This window comes from Mus musculus, chromosome 3 (genome assembly GCF_000001635.26).
Source record: "Mus musculus strain C57BL/6J chromosome 3, GRCm38.p6 C57BL/6J".
Taxonomy (NCBI): domain Eukaryota; kingdom Metazoa; phylum Chordata; class Mammalia; order Rodentia; family Muridae; genus Mus; species Mus musculus.
In genome coordinates this window covers 149,903,478-149,923,941 of record NC_000069.6, presented here as the reverse complement: position 1 = coordinate 149,923,941, position 20,464 = coordinate 149,903,478, and the positions used below count along the sequence as shown (strand labels likewise).

General features: G+C 35.0%; 1 long non-coding RNA gene across 1 annotated transcript in view; it reads right to left on the bottom strand.

Moving 5' to 3' along the window:
• The window catches only part of Gm31244, a 31,374-nt gene extending 14,951 nt beyond the window's left edge, over nucleotides 1-16,423 (bottom strand). The window contains exons 1-3 of the long non-coding RNA XR_376250.2: nucleotides 16,383-16,423; nucleotides 13,936-13,973; nucleotides 13,490-13,604 (exon numbers count right to left, since the gene is read on the bottom strand). This is a non-coding gene — a long non-coding RNA (predicted gene, 31244). The remainder of the gene's footprint in view (nucleotides 1-13,489; nucleotides 13,605-13,935; nucleotides 13,974-16,382) is intronic.
• Nucleotides 16,424-20,464: the final 4,041 nt, after the last annotated feature.

The window sequence follows — 20,464 nt, the reverse complement described above, 5'->3', positions numbered from 1 at the left end:
TGTTATTAAAGCAGAAGACCATTGGAGGATCTCCAGGGAAAGCCTGCTGCAGAGAGATCTGGGCATCTGTTGTGTGTTTGACTCTTTCAGGACTTACCAGAGGTCTCAGAGCAGTATGGAAAAAGGTTACCCATGCTGCTGCCTCGATTTTACATATTTCATTTTAAAAACACTTTTCAGTAATTTTTATTTACTCAAAATTGTATTGCATTTATTTGGCGTGGACATGCATTGCTTCTGTGTACATAGAACAAACTTGCAGTCATTTTAAATCAGCTGTCACTCCAATACCACTCAATCATTCTCTCATTCATCATGCTTATTGGTTGTTTTAGTCATCAGAATGAAGTCCAGACTTCACTGAAGGCTAATGCTATTACTATGTATAGATAAATATATTTTAGCCTTTTTAAAAAAGATACTTTTCCTCTTAAGTTAATTCAATTTGTTTTTTTTTTCCATGCAGACAAAGATATCCAAATTTTAGGATGCTAATCCCTAACAGCCATAGAGCATCCATTTACTGTTTGCTGGTGTTTTAGTCTGTTTCATTTCTTCAGCAAACAGTGCACCAGCATAATGAGTCTTGAACTTATTTTTTGTTGGCTTTAGTTTTATATTTCAATCAGTGGAAGGAAAAGACAGATTTACCCAAGGCGGCTACCATACTGTGAGGAATAAGCTCTGGGGAGGTGGAAAGCATTTACAGAGTTTTTCTATGTGTGTTGCAATTTAATGAAACTTTAGGAGAATCTCCCATTTGTTTTTAATCTCCATGAACATTAGATTCATGCATCTAATTCTGTATGGTTGGTTCCTGTTTATGTAAACATTGTGTTCTCAAACTCCATAGCTATTGCCATGTTACATGGAATTATTTGTTACAAAAAAAGACTAGATGCTTCCCATGAAAATGTGTTACAGCAAGGGGCATATTGAAATTAGAAGGATCTACGGAGTTATAAAATTTATTCTTTTTTGTTGTTTGCTTGGCAATTGTGCATATTTTAAGAGAAAATAAGTTCAAGGTCTACCTGTGAACATCTTCTCAGCAGTATAAGGTGAAGGCCATAGTTCTAGAAATGACTGACCTAAAAGCAAGCATTTGCCTGAGTTTTAAAGTAAATTACATGATCTTAGTTGATAGTATTTCAATGAGGTTAGTTATCTTTTTAAACAGATGAATACTCTATTTCTATAAAATCTGTAGAGATGCTGTATTAAGTAATTTTTCTCCCATCTAGTGTGTGATACTACCAAAAGTTTAACCTCATTTCAACCATAATGCTTAAATAGTGCTGTAGACTATGCAACCGAAGGCTATTCACAGACAAATTCTTCAGATAGGAGTGACTTCTATACTACACTAGTCTTGCTTCATTATCTCATTCCAAGATGAATGAAGGGGAGGAGAATTGTTAAATTGATTAATGTTGTTGCCATGGTTAAACTCTTTCCTAATTAATTGGAATATTGTTGATACTCTAAAAGTAAAGTACTTAAGGCAGTCTCAGATTTGTTTGAAAACTCAATTTTTTTAAACTGTGGAGTTTTTTTTTTTTTTGTTTTTTGTTTTTTTTGTTTTTTTTTTTATGTGAAAGCTATCTTGTTTTCCAAATGAAATTATAGTCACGATAAATAACTAAACCAAATGTCAGCCTTTTTGTTAAGCACATCAACACATGCATTCTAAGTTTAAATCAAGGTCTTAATCTCAATGTTAGAAGTACAAAATGAATAAATTATTTAATTGGAAGCACCATGAAAGACTGTTCTTATACCAAATCATTCTGAGGCTTATAAATACCCGATCCCTCTTATGATGGAAGAGTCTTATCTAACATCTTGTGATTCAACTTAAGAAACATTTAAGTCCCCTGGATAGTTCAACACTCTTAAGCAACAAGAACACTACTATCCACAGGCAGGACTCACTAATTCTATATTTGGTTCCTAGTGACTCCATCTCATCCTCTGCTGAGACAGCATCTGGTGTTAACTAAATAGATCTTGCTCACTGTGTCTGGGTGCACTTGCTCACTGCACATCAGGGTCTAGATGCACTTGCTCACTGCACACTGGAGTTTAGATGTACTTGCTCATTGCATATCAGTGTCTAGATGTACTTGCTCATTGTGTACCAGTGTACAGATGCACTTGCTCACTGCACACCAGAGTACAGAAGAGCACATCTTTACCTTGCTCTGCCACTTTCTCTTTACCTCCCAGAAATAAGAATCCACTGAACCAGAAGCTCACCATTTTTAAGTAGGAAATTGTCTTAGACAATGTAATATGTTCATTGTCATTATCTCCGAACAAAAAATGCCAACATTTTTAAAAAGGCCATCAGTCCTGTAGAGTTTTAGCATTTACCCATCAGACATTGCTCCAAATAGAAGTTTAGTAGAGCATAAAGGATTATTTACCTGATATACAAACTGTTCTAAGAAGTAAATGTTATATATCTTTAAGGTCTTCTAGACTTAATAAAGCAGATTATTTCACAGGATGATTATTAATCTCATAAGTAAAGGTACTATGCAAGTAAAATATTTCCATTAGCAACAAAATTGAAAGAACTAATTTCCATAAAAGAATCAAGAAATAATATTCTCTCTCTCTCTCTCTCTCTCTCTCTCTCTCTCTCTCTCTCTCTCTCTCTCTCTGTGTGTGTGTGTGTGTGTGTGTGTGTGTGTGTGTGTGTGTGTGTGTGTGTGTGGTGTGTGTCTGTCTGTCTTTCTGTCTGTGTCTCATCTAAGAAGAAACAAGTATTTATGTGAAGCTCTACTATTTTTTTTTCCTAAAGGAGTGATAAGTGGTGAGTTATTACTTATATTTTTTGGATGAGACAAAAACAAATAGAAGATTTCAGAGTTTTTGGTTTTGCTACAGAATTGTTTAATGTTTATCCATTTACTTCAAACAATAAAATCTAATTTTAAATTTTTGAATAGAAAAAAAGAATAACTGCTCTTTTTTTCACTGATGGGAGAATTTCTCTCTGAATAAAGCTGCTTAAAAATATGCCAAGAAAGAGGGATATAGATACAAAAGGCAATATTTCTGAAAACTATATTTGAAAAAAAAAAAAGCCAACCTCATCCATCAGTACAAGTGTCCTATTCCGTGGCAAGACTTTTTTATTATTAATTATGAAGCTGAAGTAGGGCTGTAAGAAATGCATGCCTCTGGTTTATCCCTTAAAGACAAATATGTCTCTCCAGTAAATATGAGGTCCAGCTTCGGATCAATGTAGTCGGAGCCAGGATTCCTACATTGACTCATGAATCTTTGACTGTTTTTTGCATATATCTGGGGAGAGTCACTTATGTACTGAGAGCCTCACTTTACCCATGTAAAAAACTGCAAAGCCTCTGCATTACTGAACCCTGTACAATTTAATTCTTTGCAAAAGCACTTTAAGACACTCTGATGAGAACTTTATTAAAGCTAATTATTACTGTTATTCAGTTAGCTGCTTGTAAAACACTGTGACCAAAGGGCAGAATGAGCTCATTTCATGCTAGATAAGAGACACTGGAAATCATTAATGTAATCAGATTCATCAGAGTAAACAATTTCGGCTCCACAAATATTTCACAGAAGGAGACATGACATTAGATGATGTGTTTGCACACTTAGTGTTGCATCGACTCTGGTTGCTCACTGGACATTTTTGTTGAAAGATTAATTATACTTATTCTTAGTGTTTTATACTTTGTAAGCAACTTACACTAAATTTATTTGATAGTGTAGCATCTCAAGTCAGTAGAGGCTCTAGCATCATAAATCACTTAACTCATGATAATTTCAACATCAGTAATTCTGTTAACCCAGTTAGGAGATTAAAAATGTGATATTTATGTTTTTAAATTCTCAACTATTTCAGAGAGGCAACTCTTGCCTAATAAGACAGGGGTCATTAATATGAGGCCTTTTTAAATATTTTTTTTTCAAATAAAGCAGCATTCAAATTTCACTTCCTCTCTCCTAGGCATTAACTTAACTGAGGATATTTTTATACTCCATAAATGAAGTCCTCATGCAAAAATCAAACCGAACTTTCTGAAGTCTTATTGAGAACATGTTCCCACAATTTCAAAAGACTACAAGCCATCAACAATATGTTAGCGTTATTTTTTTTCCCCGTAAGAGAAACCAGAAACCGCTTGCCTTTGAGCAGCATGGTCATTGATCAGAGACTTCTCTTAAACTGACTTGTCATCAGAGAAAAACCTCACTTTCTTTCTTCCGTCCTCTTTTTTCCTCAATGAAGAGGTCACTGATGAGAACAAGAGTGTATCACACACACACACACACAGGCACACATACACGCGCACACACAATTATCACACACACACACACACACACACACACACACACAAAAGAGTTTAGAATTTCTTCTTCGCCTTTTCAAGAAACTACATCCAAAGAAAGTTCATAAAACCTCTCATTTCACAAAGACCCAGAATCTTAAAATAGCAGAACTAAGTATCTGCAGAAACCGTTTGTGTGGTTCTATAAGGAATCATTGTCTGCTCATATGAGAAAATTATAAAAGTTTATGGTTTACGAATAATTATTATGTATAAGGCAACTATTGAATGATTTTATTTCCCTTCTAGAATGGCCATTTGTTCTTAGCTACGGAGTTCAAACCATGTATTGTGATTGTGATATGATTATATTAGACAACATAAATAATCCTTAAAAAGGCCTGAATTTACTTGAACATTAGATAAAAAAAAAAAAAAAACAGAAGAAAGCTGAAGATACAGGGAATGCAATCTCAAACTACGTGGGCTTTGTGATAATTAGTACTTTTTTATTTTCCATGCAGAAATAGCCTTATAACTTGCCTTCTCATTTTTACTTATTCTTAGGTTGTTTATATTTTTTGGAGAATAATATTAACTCAGCTTCTATACAGAGGCTTCAGCACAAACAAAACAAAAGAATTGATTTTAGGAGACTAGCCAATGCACTACTATATGCATTTATTCATCGCTCACCCTAAAATCTCCATCTACTCACAGAGGAGTCTGGCTGTGTCATTAAAGAGTTTGCTTTTGATTTTCCTTTCCATCTTGAAGGCAGATTAGGATAAATATTCATTTAGACTCTGCTAGAAACACCAGATTTTAGCTGGATTTGTTTCTAGCCTAAGAACCCACACATTCTTACAGCTTTCTATGTTGACATAAAAAAAATAAGTAATTTGTATTTTTATTAATTATCTTTCTTATTCCCCTCTATTGTTTCTAACACTGAATGAAAAATTAAACAAACCTATTACAGCCGTTATAAAATTAAAAAGTCTAAACTCTGGGAAAACCACACACAAACCTCTCTCCCCCTGTTCAGACTGAAGTTAAATTGCTCCTAGTTTTCAACAGCTTCATCAGTGCACATGTGGAAGTGGGCTCTTTATGCTGCAAAGTGTATGCATGACACCTAACACGCAGAGTTCTTCCAGCTACTACCAAAGTAATAGTTTCCAGAGACTCTTTGCATCTGTGCTTGTCACCGTGAGAAGCCATCAGAGAGGTCATTCTAGCAGGAGGGGCCGTCAGGGGAACTAGTAGCAGAGTTGGAGCAATGCAGAGTTTGAACACTTGTCTCCGGTTGACTGCCTAATCATAAGCAAGTCCCTAAAATGCGCAGGCACTGATGTTGCCTCATGCAACTTAATATGGTTAAGTCAGACTTGAGACAAGGCTAATTCTATGTGGTTTTCTTTTACCCACTTTGTGTCCAGTTCTAAGTATGACTCATTACAGTATTACAGTGAGAAGTATTTTCAATGACAGGCTACAACTCTGACCATCTAAGCACCTGATCAATAAAACTCTACTACAAAGAAGGGGAGACCATAGCAAACATTAACTCATTTCCAACTTAGCTTTGGACTCAAACAGAAATTTTAATTTTCCTTGAGTTTCATTGCTTAATTATATAGCTGACAATTTTCAGTGGTGTTAAAGGAATTAATAGGGAATACAGAGTGTTTTCTTTTTCAACTGGCAAAAATCTTTCTTTTAGAAAGAAAGTCATTTTAACTGAAAATGTCTAATGACCCAACATCATTTATTCGGTCTCCACATAAGGTTCATTAATGGCAGCTTCAGACAGAACTCTTGTTATGACTTCTTCGTCTATGTCCTCAGCCTTCTGAGCCTCATAAAATGTCATGTTTGAAGTTTCAAATCTGGAGATTGACTTAACTGATACTGAGCCAATTTCTAATTTCTTATTTCAGTATTTTATACTCCAAACAAATCTTTCAATAAATATTGGTTGCATTCTAATTGTAGTAAAATCTAAAATTATCTGTAATCAAATATAATTTGAGTGAATAGAAAATAAAAAAACACTATATGCAATTAGTATTTAATGAAACCAATAATTTATTTTGATTTGAAGTAAATCTCATTAACAACATGAACTTCTCCTGAGATTTGTGAGATAATTATTAGAAATATGAATAGTTTTTAAATAATTTTTCTGAATATCCATAAAGTAATATTTACATGTAGTATCAAAGGCTGGCAAAGATGGAATATATCAACCTTATTTAAAGTTCATAAAACCTAAAACAGTTTTAGCTAAGAACTTCAATGCTCAATTCCAAGCTGTGTTTGCATAACTCCAATGCATATGTGTTTGATTCTTTTATAGCTAAATTATTCAAATGTTGTTTTTAAAACTGTTTATTTTGTTCTTATGTAATGTCTTTCATTTGAGGAATTCATATAACACCATAAATGTTAATGGACATTTTCACAGCACCCCTGAGAGAGAGATGGCAAGGATCCCTGTGAAGTTCTCTGAGGTCATTCTTCAAGGGACCAGAAAATATTAACATATAAAAGTTCAGAGCCTTAGTAGTGCTGGGTCAAAAGAGGAATGAGTGATACAATGAACTGAGCAGTTTTCACTCTGGTTCCTTTTGTTCATAAGAAAAAATTTTCTCTAAAAATACTGTGAGGTTGATTAGCAAAGTGCCCCTATGTTTATGTGGAAGTAAGAGAATGGATTTTCAATTGTCTTCTCTTCTTTCACTATCTTTAGTCTAGAAATCTCTCCTCTATAAGACCTCCCTCAATTAGGAGGGGGCTTTAAAAGCTTCCTTTAAAAGTCGGTCCTAGAAGGATATTCTTCCTCATTAGTTATAAGGAAAATTTACACTGAGTTAGATGGACAGCATTATTGAGTATAACTGAAAATCTCCATTATGGAAAGGGTAAGAATAGCCAAAGGTTTGATACTGTCAATACTAGTTATGTATTGACCATGAACTTGTGACTGTCCTTAATGAACGTATTTTAAAGGCCAAGTTGACACCAGTCTTATTTCAGTGAACACTATCTTCTAATCAACCATAAAATTTAAAAATAACTCACAAATAACACTCAAACCATTGAAGTGTCAAACACACCAGACTACAAGATGCCTTCAGAACTTCACCCGTATTGATAAAGAATACCTCTTGTGTTTAGCAGAATTCAAAATGGCACATCATTTGGAATGTCAGGATAAATTTTTCAGTCAAAATCTTTAAAAAAAAAATCAAGATTTACTCCTGTGTGATATAGGCTCTTACAGTAAAAAGGAAGCAGAGCATGTGAGGTGTTTTATTTCATAAACTTTCTTAAAATGCACCATCGTGAGAAAAACAAACTTTGACTCCTGGAGTTATAATTATGACCATGCACTTGAGAAGAGACAATCATGGATTTCATACCCAGAAAATTTCTCACAGCTCACAGAAGGAAGTATAAGATCCACTTGTGGTGTTCATGAGATTCACGGATCTTGCTATAATGCAATAAAGAATTTTATAAATAAAACAATTCTATAAAACTGATAACAATATTAGACAGAAAACCAAATTCCCTGGATCCTACCAATTATATTTTTTACAAATAAGCCAAAAAAAAATTGGAGACTATTTAATTATCTCCATCCTGTGCTCTGAATCCTTAGTCTCAAATTATTCATTTTCTTCTCTGAATGTTGAAATTTGTTATATGGAGATGATAATTTTTCTCCCTGTTGTGTAACTCCTTAATTGCTATAAAAATATCTCTGGCCAGATTTCCTCTCTGATTTCTCTTATCAACCATCTCTCATTTATGAGTTATAATATATGTATATATAGTCTATATTAAATATATGTGCACATAATATTATATTGTCTATTACGCATATATTATTTATATATCAGAAGAAATACTGATAACCAAGGCATACAAGTCAAGTGACTAGCTCAACAGAGAGTTACTCATATGCCACATAAATCCCTGTGACCTTGTATTTGTCATGCTATTTCCACTTTCAAAAGAAATTAGGAAACTAATGTTCGGTGTATTGGTTGACTTGAGCAAAGTTACAAACAAATCTGAAGAGGGTTTAATTTGGATTTAGATATATAAATAATAATCTTATGTTTGAATATATGATATTTAATGAATACCACTGAAACACAGATGGGCACAGTTGAAATTTCTTTAAAGATAATGAATACATGAGATTAAAGAATTCTTTTATTTTCACACTATGTTAGTCAGTATAAAAAATAATTAACTTTTACTAAGTTTAAACAAATTATCTCTGGAGAGAAAAAAGAATATAAGGTATAACATTAAACTAAGAAAGACCAGAGACACTTTTGCCCACTGGAAATTTGACATTAAAAAGCATTGCTTTTCATCATGAAAATATAATTGGGCACACATCAAAATATCATCAAGGTTATTAGAAGGCATTGCTAGGATGATATAAGATGAAAAACGAATTCTGCTAAATGGAATCAACAAGGTCTTTAAACACAATTATATTTAAGTCATAATAGGGGCACCGAGCTGTTTCATGAGGCCATAATTGGATTCCCGCGTGGACAAACTATAAGGCTGAAGGCTGGTTAGAGCTCACTAATAAGAGAACTGGGTTATTGCCTCATAAAACCATTCCACAGTTTTCTCATTGTGATAATTCTACAAGTCTTTGGAAACACACTCTTAAGTAAATGTCACTACACAAGCAAGGACTTCTACAGAAAGAGAACTACGACAAAGAGATAGTCATGGAGGGATGTGTTTCTCTGGTATGAAAGAACACTATATCAGCAGCCACAACCAATGTTTTCCACAGAAAGGCAGCTGTTCTCACATTGTAAGGATGTCTTTGACTTTTTAAGTTGTTTTATTTTTAATGTTTTGTTCATCACTGTCTGAGTTGAACAGAAGTTAAACCAGGATCTTCATATCTTGAAAGGGTCATCTTTAGTGGTAAGAGCCAACATCCATGAGTTCTTATTAGACAAATTTATGCATCCAGGTTTTATTTTCTAATCATGGTATGGGCCTTGCAGGAACTGTGCTTGAAGTGCCATGTAGTTTACCTGTCAAATATTCACAACCTACAATTGCCTGGGAAGAGAGTCCCAGATGAAGACTTACCCAGCTCAGCTAGGCCTATAGGTCTGTCTCCATGGACCATCTTGACACCCTTTGAGATGGAAAGATAGATTCTGTGAGTGGTTTTATTCCCTAGTCTGATTCCTGAACTGTTGATGAAGAAAAAAAGCTAGCTCACAAGCAAACAAGGATGCAGCATGTGGCATTACATCTCTGGCCTGTTGACTACCAGTATGGTTGAAAAACTTGCTTGAGTTGCTGGAATTCCTGTCTTCACTTCCACTCAGTGATGATCTGTAGCCTGGAACTGTAAGTCAGAAGGACACTTTCCATCATCTCTGAGTTCGTTCAGCCTGGGTGTTTTCTCACAGTGACAGAGATGAAACTAGAATGCTGGCTGATATTTTTCTGCTTTTTAAGGTGTTACTTTTAATCATTCAGTAATCATCCACAGCTGAAATGTCTACAAAATACCATAAACCTTAGGAATAAGAAAGGATGAGAAAATGATATATTCATCACACATGAACTATCCCACATAGATAGATAGAGATAGATGAGATAGATATGCAGGTAGATATTTAGATATAGAGATATAGAGATATAGAGATAGATATATAGGTGATATATAGATATAGAGACATAGATATGAGATAGTTCAATAGACTTTTACTTCATTTTACTGGCAAGCAGAATTTTCTGTCACTCAGAACTGTTTCAAGAATGAAATCTATTTTCAATTAGGCCCTTACTATTCAATTTTTTTTCACATTTCTTTCTTATTTTTGACATTCTAAATTATAATTTCCCCTTTTCTGACTCTATTCGACATAAGTAAAGTTAAAATTAAAACTATGTGGTAAGATTTACTGAAGTCTCCTTATATCAGGAAATATTGTGTCTGTGTACAAAATTTTCCCCAAATTTTAGATAATGAAACTGTGGCATCTAAGCACAGTGGCCTGAGGCTAGAGAGAGGTCTCAGCAGTGTAAAGCATTGTCACTTTCAGCAGACCCATGTTAGGCAGCTCAGAATCCGCTGCAAAGCCAGCTCCAGAGAATCCAGTAGTCTCTTCTGGCTTCTATAGGCATTTGAACACATGTGGCATACCCTCACAGACAAAAATTTATAAATATAATTAAATATATTTACTATAAAGTACAATTTCTACAGTGTACCATATTATAGAAAAACTGGTAGGATTTAACAAATTAGAAGTTTACTCCTTGATTTAAATATATATATTTAAATATACTATATAAATATACTTAATACATTTTAATAATATATAAATTATACATTATACATATTAATTATATCATTATATTATATATATGTATATATATATCAACAAAGATCTGAACAAGAAAGTTGCATCTCAGAAATTATTACCTCACAGTTTGAAAGAAGACAATAAAGGAGAATAAAATGTGTGGAACAGAAAAGAATAATTAAGAGCCTATAGAATGATTAAGACTTGATAAGCACACAATATGAAAAGATGTTGTAACTGGAAAACGAAGAAGCAACAGGAAACCCTATGCTGTGATTGACAGGTGAAAGCAGGCTGACTGGGCTCACAGGAAATGTTGAGGACAAACCACTTCCACCCAGGACCATGCTGGTGCTGTGCTGGTGCTGTGCTGGTGTATAGATCCAGTTAGGTAACAGAGCAGGCTTGACTGTATACCAGACAGTGATCTGGCATGTTCAACTAAGCAGTATCTCCAAGTTGAGAAAGAAACCAGGTGGAAATCATGAGAGAGAAACTAATACAACTAGAACTTATTCCCAGAACTATAGTGTTGAATGGGGATCTCACAGAGGGAACAGTAAAATAGATGGAAGAAAGAAACTGAATGGCCTTGGGTTCATGTTGAGGATATAATTATTTAACTGAAAAGCAGGACATTTAAGATGGAAATGATCAATTATGATTGAGCAAGTCAAAGGCAAACTGTAAAGGATTCTTCCGCATACAATGATTGGAAATCTGGTGGGCACTCGACAGGGGAACACCTCACATGTGAATGAGAGCACACGTCAGGGATAGCAGAATCTCACCACGCAGACTGCAGGCGCAATCAGACTGAAGGGAATATTAATTCTATTCCCCCAAATTGTCATTAAAAATGGCTTAATCTGAGATGTCTCAAATCTCTCCATCAAGTTGTAAATACCAGAAATCAACATCCTTTCAAATTTAAATGAATTTTAGCACCCACAGAGGGGACTTCTTGAAAATGAAACAGGATAAAACATGCAAACACACATAAATATCAAAATAGAATCCAAATGAATACAACATAATTAAATTTAATAATTTGTAATTTACTTCTTTGTATATTTTAGAGTAACATATAATTTCTAACTTGTGATTCTTTTTAAGTAAAATAATAATTTCTATCATTCACAAAGAACAGTGTAGGCTCACAATTTAAAACTGAGACATCTAAAAAAAAGGAATAAAAATCACATATAGTGAAAAGCATACCTTAATCGATTATGTTTTAATTCCACATATAAGATGAAAAGGAAACTGAATAATACAGGGTGTAAATTTTCCAGGAATGGTCTTAAGAATCACAAAATGTTTCTGAAATGGAGAAACCAATTTGTTCATCTGTCAATCACTTTTAGGGCACTTCCTTCAACAATCAGCAACAACGGCTGACAAAGAATGTGAACACAGACCAAGCCAGAACGTGAACACAGTAGAAGGGGAAAAAAGTAAAGTCTAAGAGAGAGACAAACATGACTGAATGAAAGGAGCATTAAGTATATCGAAGGATGCATATGTTATACTATTAAAAGAATCAATCGCATAAAGACCAAAAGATTTGATTTGCTAATTCAGCAAATCAATTGCTTCCTGCAATAAGTGTGTCTATTACTCTTAAGTTACACAGGCTTGCTAGGACAAGTGTAATTCAAGCGAACTGTGTGTCCCATTCTACAATGTTCTGCTAATCCATAGTTGTCTCTATTACCAAAAATAACACACGAAAACATCATTTCTCCCCCACGTAACCTGATATTTCATTGCTTAGAATATCAGGACATTACCCCCACATCAGTGTCACGTGACAAAGATCACACCCCCCGTAGAATAAGCGTGGCGGGAAAGATTGCTCGAAATTGTCCTCAGCTGCAGCTTCGTTTCTCTGTCGCTCAGTCAGCTCTCACACTTCCCTGAGACAACTTTTGTCCACAATATCCGGCCTAAATTTACTGTCGGCCTAAATTTACTGTTGTGTTCCAAAGAGAAACATTTACTAAAATAGATAAATCTACTCTCTTTCTCTCGCCTTATCAGAATGAGTGGCCGAAGGAGAGCAGGTTAGCACATATTTTTAAGAAATATTTTATGTGTATGGGTGTTTTGATTGCACAGATGTCTGTGCAAAATGCTCATAGCTGGTTTCCCTCAGAGGCCATAAGCAGGCATCAAATTCTCTGGAACTGGAGTTAGGAAAAACTGTGAGATACCAAGTGAGTGTGGTGAGTGAAACCTATGCTCTTAACCACGGAGCCAGCCCTCTGGCCCCAACAAAGCATTTTCAACCTTAATCAAACATGGACGGAACACAAAGGTAGCTTGTGCAATGACTTATGCTCTATGGAACAGGGTCACTCGGCGCCCTCTGAGGTCGGAACTTTCTCCTTGTTTGACGGTGTGACCTATTACTGCGATACCATTTACCATCATCCTCCCGCCACTACATTTGAGAAAAACTAGAGAGAACATTTCCTGCCTGACAACAGGGGAGGTTTATTTTAGCCTACTTACAGCCTGGCCAAAATCGGGGGCCAGTTGTCTTTCCCAATCTTCACTATTCACAGTCTCATTTTAAATCCAGAATGGTAATAGAGTTCTGTCAAATTTTTATTTTAGTTTTGGAGAGAGAGGGAAAAAATGTGACTCCAATCAACTTCGCATGTCAAAATCATATCCAGTGTTCTTTCTGGGGCATAATTTAAAATGCACTGCCCAGCAGCCACCACAGGCAAAGGATAGGCTGCCAGGAAACCTCCTTGCCCCACACTACAAATTTTCAAGACTCACCTCTGCCTTCCGCTGTATCAAAGGTGATGCTTTTACTAGCCGCATCTTCCCTTCATAGCAGAGCACCCAGCTATCTCTGCTGCCACCATATTTTCATTTCTGTCTGTCACTTTTACTGAAAGCCAAAACGATATATATTTAGTTTTCATGACATTAGCAACCCAGTTCTTGAACTAGTTTCTGATTTAAGCACATTTCTGCAGCACTCTGCCATATAAAATAAAGCCCCAGACGCCATGACCTTCTCGTTATGTTTTATCTTTTACATTTTTGATAACGCACGCGGGAGTCATGCACACAGCATTTCAAGGGGCACAGAAGGTGCACGAATTTCCCAAGCCAAACCAAGCCCTTGTATGATTCTTTCTGTCTGAACCAACCCTCCAATTCTCCCTATAAAGATGTATGGGTGGTGTGTATATTTCTTGTCCTTGGGTAGAACTAACCATGAAGTCCCGTGGTGATGACTATAGATATATGAACCCTAGGAAGGAAAAAAATCGAGAATTATCATAAAATAAGGATATTACCAAAAAGGACCCAAAAATTTCATAATACAGAGTAAAGACTTACTTGGCCTGAGAAAAACATTAGTTTGAAATATTGAGAAATACTAGGAAACTTTTAAGTGTAATAAAATTGACCTGTCACACAGCTAAAAGAGAAAAATGATTGTTGATACAAATTATGAAAATAAATTTTGCCATACTTCTTGGAGAAAAAAAAACTTTCTCAGACACTTATATCTTCAAAGCTATATCATTTGAATATAAATATTAAAAAAAAAAAACTGTTGTGCAGAGGAGACACAAGTGGAGAGACCACAGGCTGCATTTGGAAACTGAAACTAACGACCTAACTAAGATGTGAAGGAGAAAAGGAGACATGGAAATCACATGAGTCTGGGCAAAGACCAACAGCTACAAGACATGACCAAGGCTTCAAGCACCCAAGCAGCACTTATAGACAGCAGTATAGCTACGCATGTCTGGGAAACAGAGGGAATAACAGCCCCGTTGTTCTCTTAAGTACATGATCTATGACAAGGATAGCTGTCTCAACCTGAATGCAGTGCAAGGAAGGAATGAACGAAGACAAAGACAGCGCTTAAGGAAATGTGGAGGCAAAGACAGACTCGACTGCAAACCTGAAGCTATAATATATGCTGCTTAGTATATATTAATTTAAATTTTTAAATTGGTTGAAAATGTGGAGAAAAAGTACAAATTAACTAAAATGTACTCCAAAGTACTGAAATTCACTAAGGACATAAAAAGAAAAAGAACAGAGTCCTAGGCTCACACTTTATGGATAGCATGAAATCATCACTGAGAATGCATTCTGAAATTATAATACGCAGATATGTAATTAGAAATTGCAGGTTAACATAGTACATAATTGTAGACAAAAATTAAAAATCTTAGGAAATTAAGTGCAATGGGATATAGGCACAAAATGCCAGACCCTTACAAAGTGCCCTTTGTCTCAGAACAGTCAGAGGGAGATTAATTTAGCATCCATTATTCAAGACTGAAGCATGAAACATATATAAGCACTTCAATGAAATTAAAAAATATTGATGTTAAAAATGAATTTTAATTAAAACTCTTACAGTAACAATTTTCTTATACACAGACGTATGCAGAGGAATGCTTTCAGTTACACTCACTAAGAGATAATGGGCAAAAATTTATGTTTGACAAAAATATGGTAGAACATTAAACAGAATTCACTAAGAAGGATAAACTTTAAAGACATTCTGCCAAACTGAAGAATGAAGCTTTGCTTTCTGTTCTGGATACTATTCACAGAGTCCTAAGGCATGGTTTAAGTTCAAAAATAAACAAAAATAACTGTTACCCAGGATATAACCAAGCTAAATAGTACAGGACTAAATGGGAACTGGATGGAATCTGGATTTTAAAGAATTGCTCTTTAGGGAGGGAAGAATATGTGGTCTTCAGTTTCTCTAGATTAGACACAAGTTCAACACAATTCCAAGCCAATTCAAAAAGAATGCTTTGCATGACTGACAGTTAATGGCAAAGATATTTGGAATATATAAACTAATCCCGAGAGATTTTGGAAGAGGAATAACGGACATCCTCTCTGAAAAGCTATCAGAGCATTGGGCTAACCTCGAGATTAGAACACTCCCACAGAAGAGAACACAGATGAATGGAAAGTCCCCTGGAACTTACAGTCTGACAGCACATCTGAAAGCATATTTCAATGCATGTAATTAATTTTGTTACAGCAGCTATTCATTTATGAAAATCATACCATATACACAGAACACTTTTGCAAATAAATTTGAGCTGAATATGTAAGGTTACCCTGTCAACAGTTAAATAGTAAACTAGATGTGTGCACATTTTTTTCTTTACTGAAGAGAGTAAAAAGGAGAGATATTGATACATAAAGGAAAATTTTCAAGAATATCTAATTAAGATGTTAATAATATCATACCACCTAGATACAGTTTTGTAGGTGATAATAAAAGATCATACAGTTTCTCAATATTTCGGCGTGTTATTCAGAGAAAGACAAGCAAGAATTATTTTAATCTGATGTGAAGCATTTTAAAATTATCTTAATACCTGGTTTGAGCATAGGTGTAGAGATAACCACAGTTGTTCATGTTTGGTTAAAATAACCAAACCTGTTTTAATTTCTAAATTCATGATTTTTTTTTGTTTCTGCCATAGAAAAGTAACATATTTTTCTGAAGAGACATGCAAGAAAATGTTCACAGCACCACTGCTTGCTTTTAGAAAGATTGTGAGACAAGTCAAAGGCCTATCACTTGGGAACTAGTTAAATAAACCAAGGCACGTCACTATATAAATAACATGTAGTCATTAAAATGAATGAGAAAAGCCTAGGTACTAACCTTGAAAGGATCCTGCTATTCTCTCTTTGCTCTCAGGATCGGGCTGCAGATTTAGACTCATTGCTTCATGATTCAAACATAGGCACATGTATGCATTTTCTGAGTCTTCATGAGGTTATGAATATCATTGCTATATGTGGTAGTTGAATACAGGGAATTTTATATTTTATTACATATTCTTTATCAAACTTATTGACAGAAGCTCTGAATCTTAAAAATAAAGCTTATTAATATCAAGTCTACATTATAATATCAAGTTTCTAGGAGAAACTGCAAGGCTAAGTGTTGAGCACGCAGCACGTTTTCCATGTGCAGTATTTATTTATTGTTCAAATGCATGTAAAGCTTTAAATTGTCTCCAAGTTTATTGTTGTGGATAAACTTGACCCCCCCTCATGGGATCCTTCTTATACAATGACAAAAGCAGATGTAGCTTTTTATTTCTTCAATTCTTTTCAGTACTTTGGATTTATTTAAGTAAAATCATAGTGGATTTTATTATAATGGATGGATAAACAATTTCAACAAAGCCAATTTGAAACACTATTTGCAATAATTATTATTATTATTATTATTATTATTATTATATGGTCACTTACGGTCTTCAGAGAGGAGTTGGTATACTAGTATATGCCAGTACCGATACCATACATTGGTACTGGTCATGTCTTTCAGTTACTAGAAAAATATGTGAAATTTTATTAGGGAAGGTGTTCCTTATAATAATTCAGACCTCAAAATTAAGGCCTCAGAATTTAATCAATAAAAGGTGATAGCTCTTCCTCTCATTCAATTGTAAAACTTCTTGCTGTAAGCACGGTATCTCCTTCCTTGTGGTTCTGTTGCCTCTTCGTCTGTCAGGCCCACCAGAGTGTGCTGCCTGTCTTCTCTAGCATGTCCCACATGGATGGAATTAATACCATCACAAAACTGAGTCTCTAATACATGAACATCCTTCTCACATGATATATACGTGACACACTGGAGGATTGTTATTAAAGAATCTCATGTACAGGTTAAAAGATTCACTAAAGTGGGTGTCTCTCTGTCTCTGTCTGTCTCTCTGTCTCTCTGTCTGTCTCTCTGTCTCTCTCTCTCTCTCTCTCTCTCTCTCTTTCTCTCTCTTTCTCTCTTAAACTAAAAGTAAGTACTTTTCTAAAGGAAGAGTATACCAGAACATTATTTCAGTAACTATTCATCAGAATTACAAAAGTGAAGACGACATTTCAGAACTTCATTTTAAAACATATCAATCCACAGCAAAATGCATGCAGTCTTTCTCAAGTAGGATTTAACATGCAAACTGAATTACAAAATGCTACTTCATAAATTTTGTAACAAAATTACTTCAACTAACTACTTGCCAGTGAGCAACACCCTTTTAACACTTCAAGTCTGGAACACTGGAGCAGAAAAGTAGCTTCAATCGGTGATGATTTGTTTAGTCTGAACCAGTTGTCCCTCAAGAACATATTATAATATACATCATGGTGACATCATAGGCCAATAGAGAATAGAAGTAAACTGTTTAGAGAAGACAGTCAAAATTCATGAAGAAGTTAGATGTTGGAATGTATAGAGAGTATGTATTTTTATGCATTTTTTAAATTAGGTGTTTTCTTCATTTACATTTCCAATGCTATCCCAAAAGTCCCCCATACCCCCCCAAACTTCCCTACCCCCCCACTCCCACTTCTTGGCCCTGGCGTTCCCCTGTACTGAGGCATATAAAGTTTGCAAGTCCAATGGGCCAGGGAGTATGTATTTTTAAACTCTAACATTTAACTTTCTTTAATATAGTATTTGTCATTTGTTTCTTTATAATTAAGGGTTAATACTCCAATGCATTACATTGTATAATATAGTTTGATTGTGTCCTAGAGACCATGCATATAGCAGAGAAGAGGAATTCTTTTAAAACTTTTTTTCATAAAAAACAAAACAAAAGGAAAGCAAAACTAGTTCTGGGTCAGCAGGCAGCTCAAGGATAAGGCAATAGCTAATAATGGTTTCTCAGTCAGTTGACAATTCTACTAAACAACTCAAAAGAGGCCTTTCTCGTGTCTGGTATTTGAGATTTTTTAGATGCTCTATGGCTTTTTAACTTTTCGCATAAACTATATGTGTATATTTATATACCTATTTATGCGTAGTACATGTAACCACCATGACCAAGGTGTAATTATCTCTGAAAGGGAGAGCTGCCTCAACCCTTGCCACAGCGTGGGTGTCCGTTGCTGTGACGCAGCACCATGACCAAAAAAACCTGGGGAGAAAAAGTTGATTTGTCTCACACTTCATGGATGACAAGACAGGCACTCTAACAGGGAAGGAACCTGAAGACAGGACATAGTAGGTTGCGGCTTACTAACTTCCTCACCATGATTTCCTCTGCCTGGTTTGTTTGTTTGTTTGTTTGTTTGTTTGTTTGTTTTTTATAGGCGTCAAACCTTCAGTCCAGGGGCTGCACCACACACAATAAGCTGTGCCTTCCTACATCACTCATTGATTAGGAAAAGGCCTTACAGGCCTGCCTACAGCCCAGTCTTATAAGGACATTTTTCTCAATTGAGGCTTGGTCCTCCCAGCTTGTGTGAAGTTGACAGAACACTAACTAGGGCAATACATGCAAGTCAATAATGCAATAAATCACATAAATGAAACAAAACACGAAAAACTTGATCATCTCAATAGACGCAAAAAACAAAACAAAACAAAACAAAAACAAAAAAACTTTGACAAAACATTCCAACATGCCTTTTTGATCCAAATTCTAGAGGGTATCAGACTAGGGAGGAATTTGCCTCAGCATAATTAATGTTATATCTGAGAACCCCTCAGCCAACATTATCCTAAGTAGGGAGAAGCTGAAGTAATCCCACTGAAATCAGGAACGTTACAGGAATATTCTTCACTCTTGGTTAAAGTTGTAGTCAAAACACTTGTTTAGCCATCAGGAGATTAAAGGAATAAAAATAGGAAAATACAAATTCAGGATATTGCTATTTGTGGAAGGCATGATATTATGCATAAGAAATCCCATATATTCTACCAGAAACTTTCAGAAATGATAAACAAATTGAGCAATGTTATAGGATACAGAATCAATTTGCACAAACCAATCACTTTTAAATTCACCCATAGCAAACAATTTCCTTGTAGAGAAATAGCTCCCATTCACAGTAACTTCAAGAAAAGAAAGAAAATTAAAGAAAAACTAGGTATAAGCATAACCAAGAAGATAAAGGATATTTATAATGAAAATATTGAACCTCTGGAGAAAGAAATACAAGAAGACACTAGTAACTAGAAAGACATTTCATTCTCATAGATTGGTGGAATTAATAATGAGAAAATAACATTTTTAGCAAAAGTCATTTGAAGATTCATTGTAACCCCAAATAAAATCTCCATCTCATCCCTAAAATTCATATTTCCACAAAAGACTCCCAGTAGCCAAATTAATCCTTAGCACGTAAACAATTCTGTATTAGTTACAATTTCAGATCACAAATATGTATTTGTGTCCTCGGTGAGGAAACAGTGAGTGGAAAAGCTAGCTGACAGGGTCTTTTAGATACAGACTAAACCTGGGAAGGAGAAAGAGATCTGAGGGAAGTTTGCTGAGTTAAAGACAAAGCCGGAGATGCCTAAGAGGGTAACACAAGAGAGTTCCTATCAGCTTCTACATAGCACAGAAATTATTCCATTTCTTCTGGGGAAAATCTACACAATGACATTAAATTTCACACAGTGTAACTCCCAATCAACAGAGTATCAAATGAACCCATGCTACCTTAAGGAATAAATAGTCCAACAGAAGACCCTTTAGACCACACTTCAGTGATATCAAAGCTGAGCTTCTTGATTTTGCCTTCTCTTTATAGAACCGAGTATTTTCATAACATTAGGAAATCTACTTTCCCAGATTACTTTGTCATTTTTTTTACATTCTTATATTCCTAACTTTTTGTTTTTCTATTTATTATGAGTAATCTTGAATTCCCTCTTAACCTCTTTCCCTCCCTTCCCCTTCTCTCATTTATATACAGTTCTTAGTTTCCTTATTTTTTTTTATCATG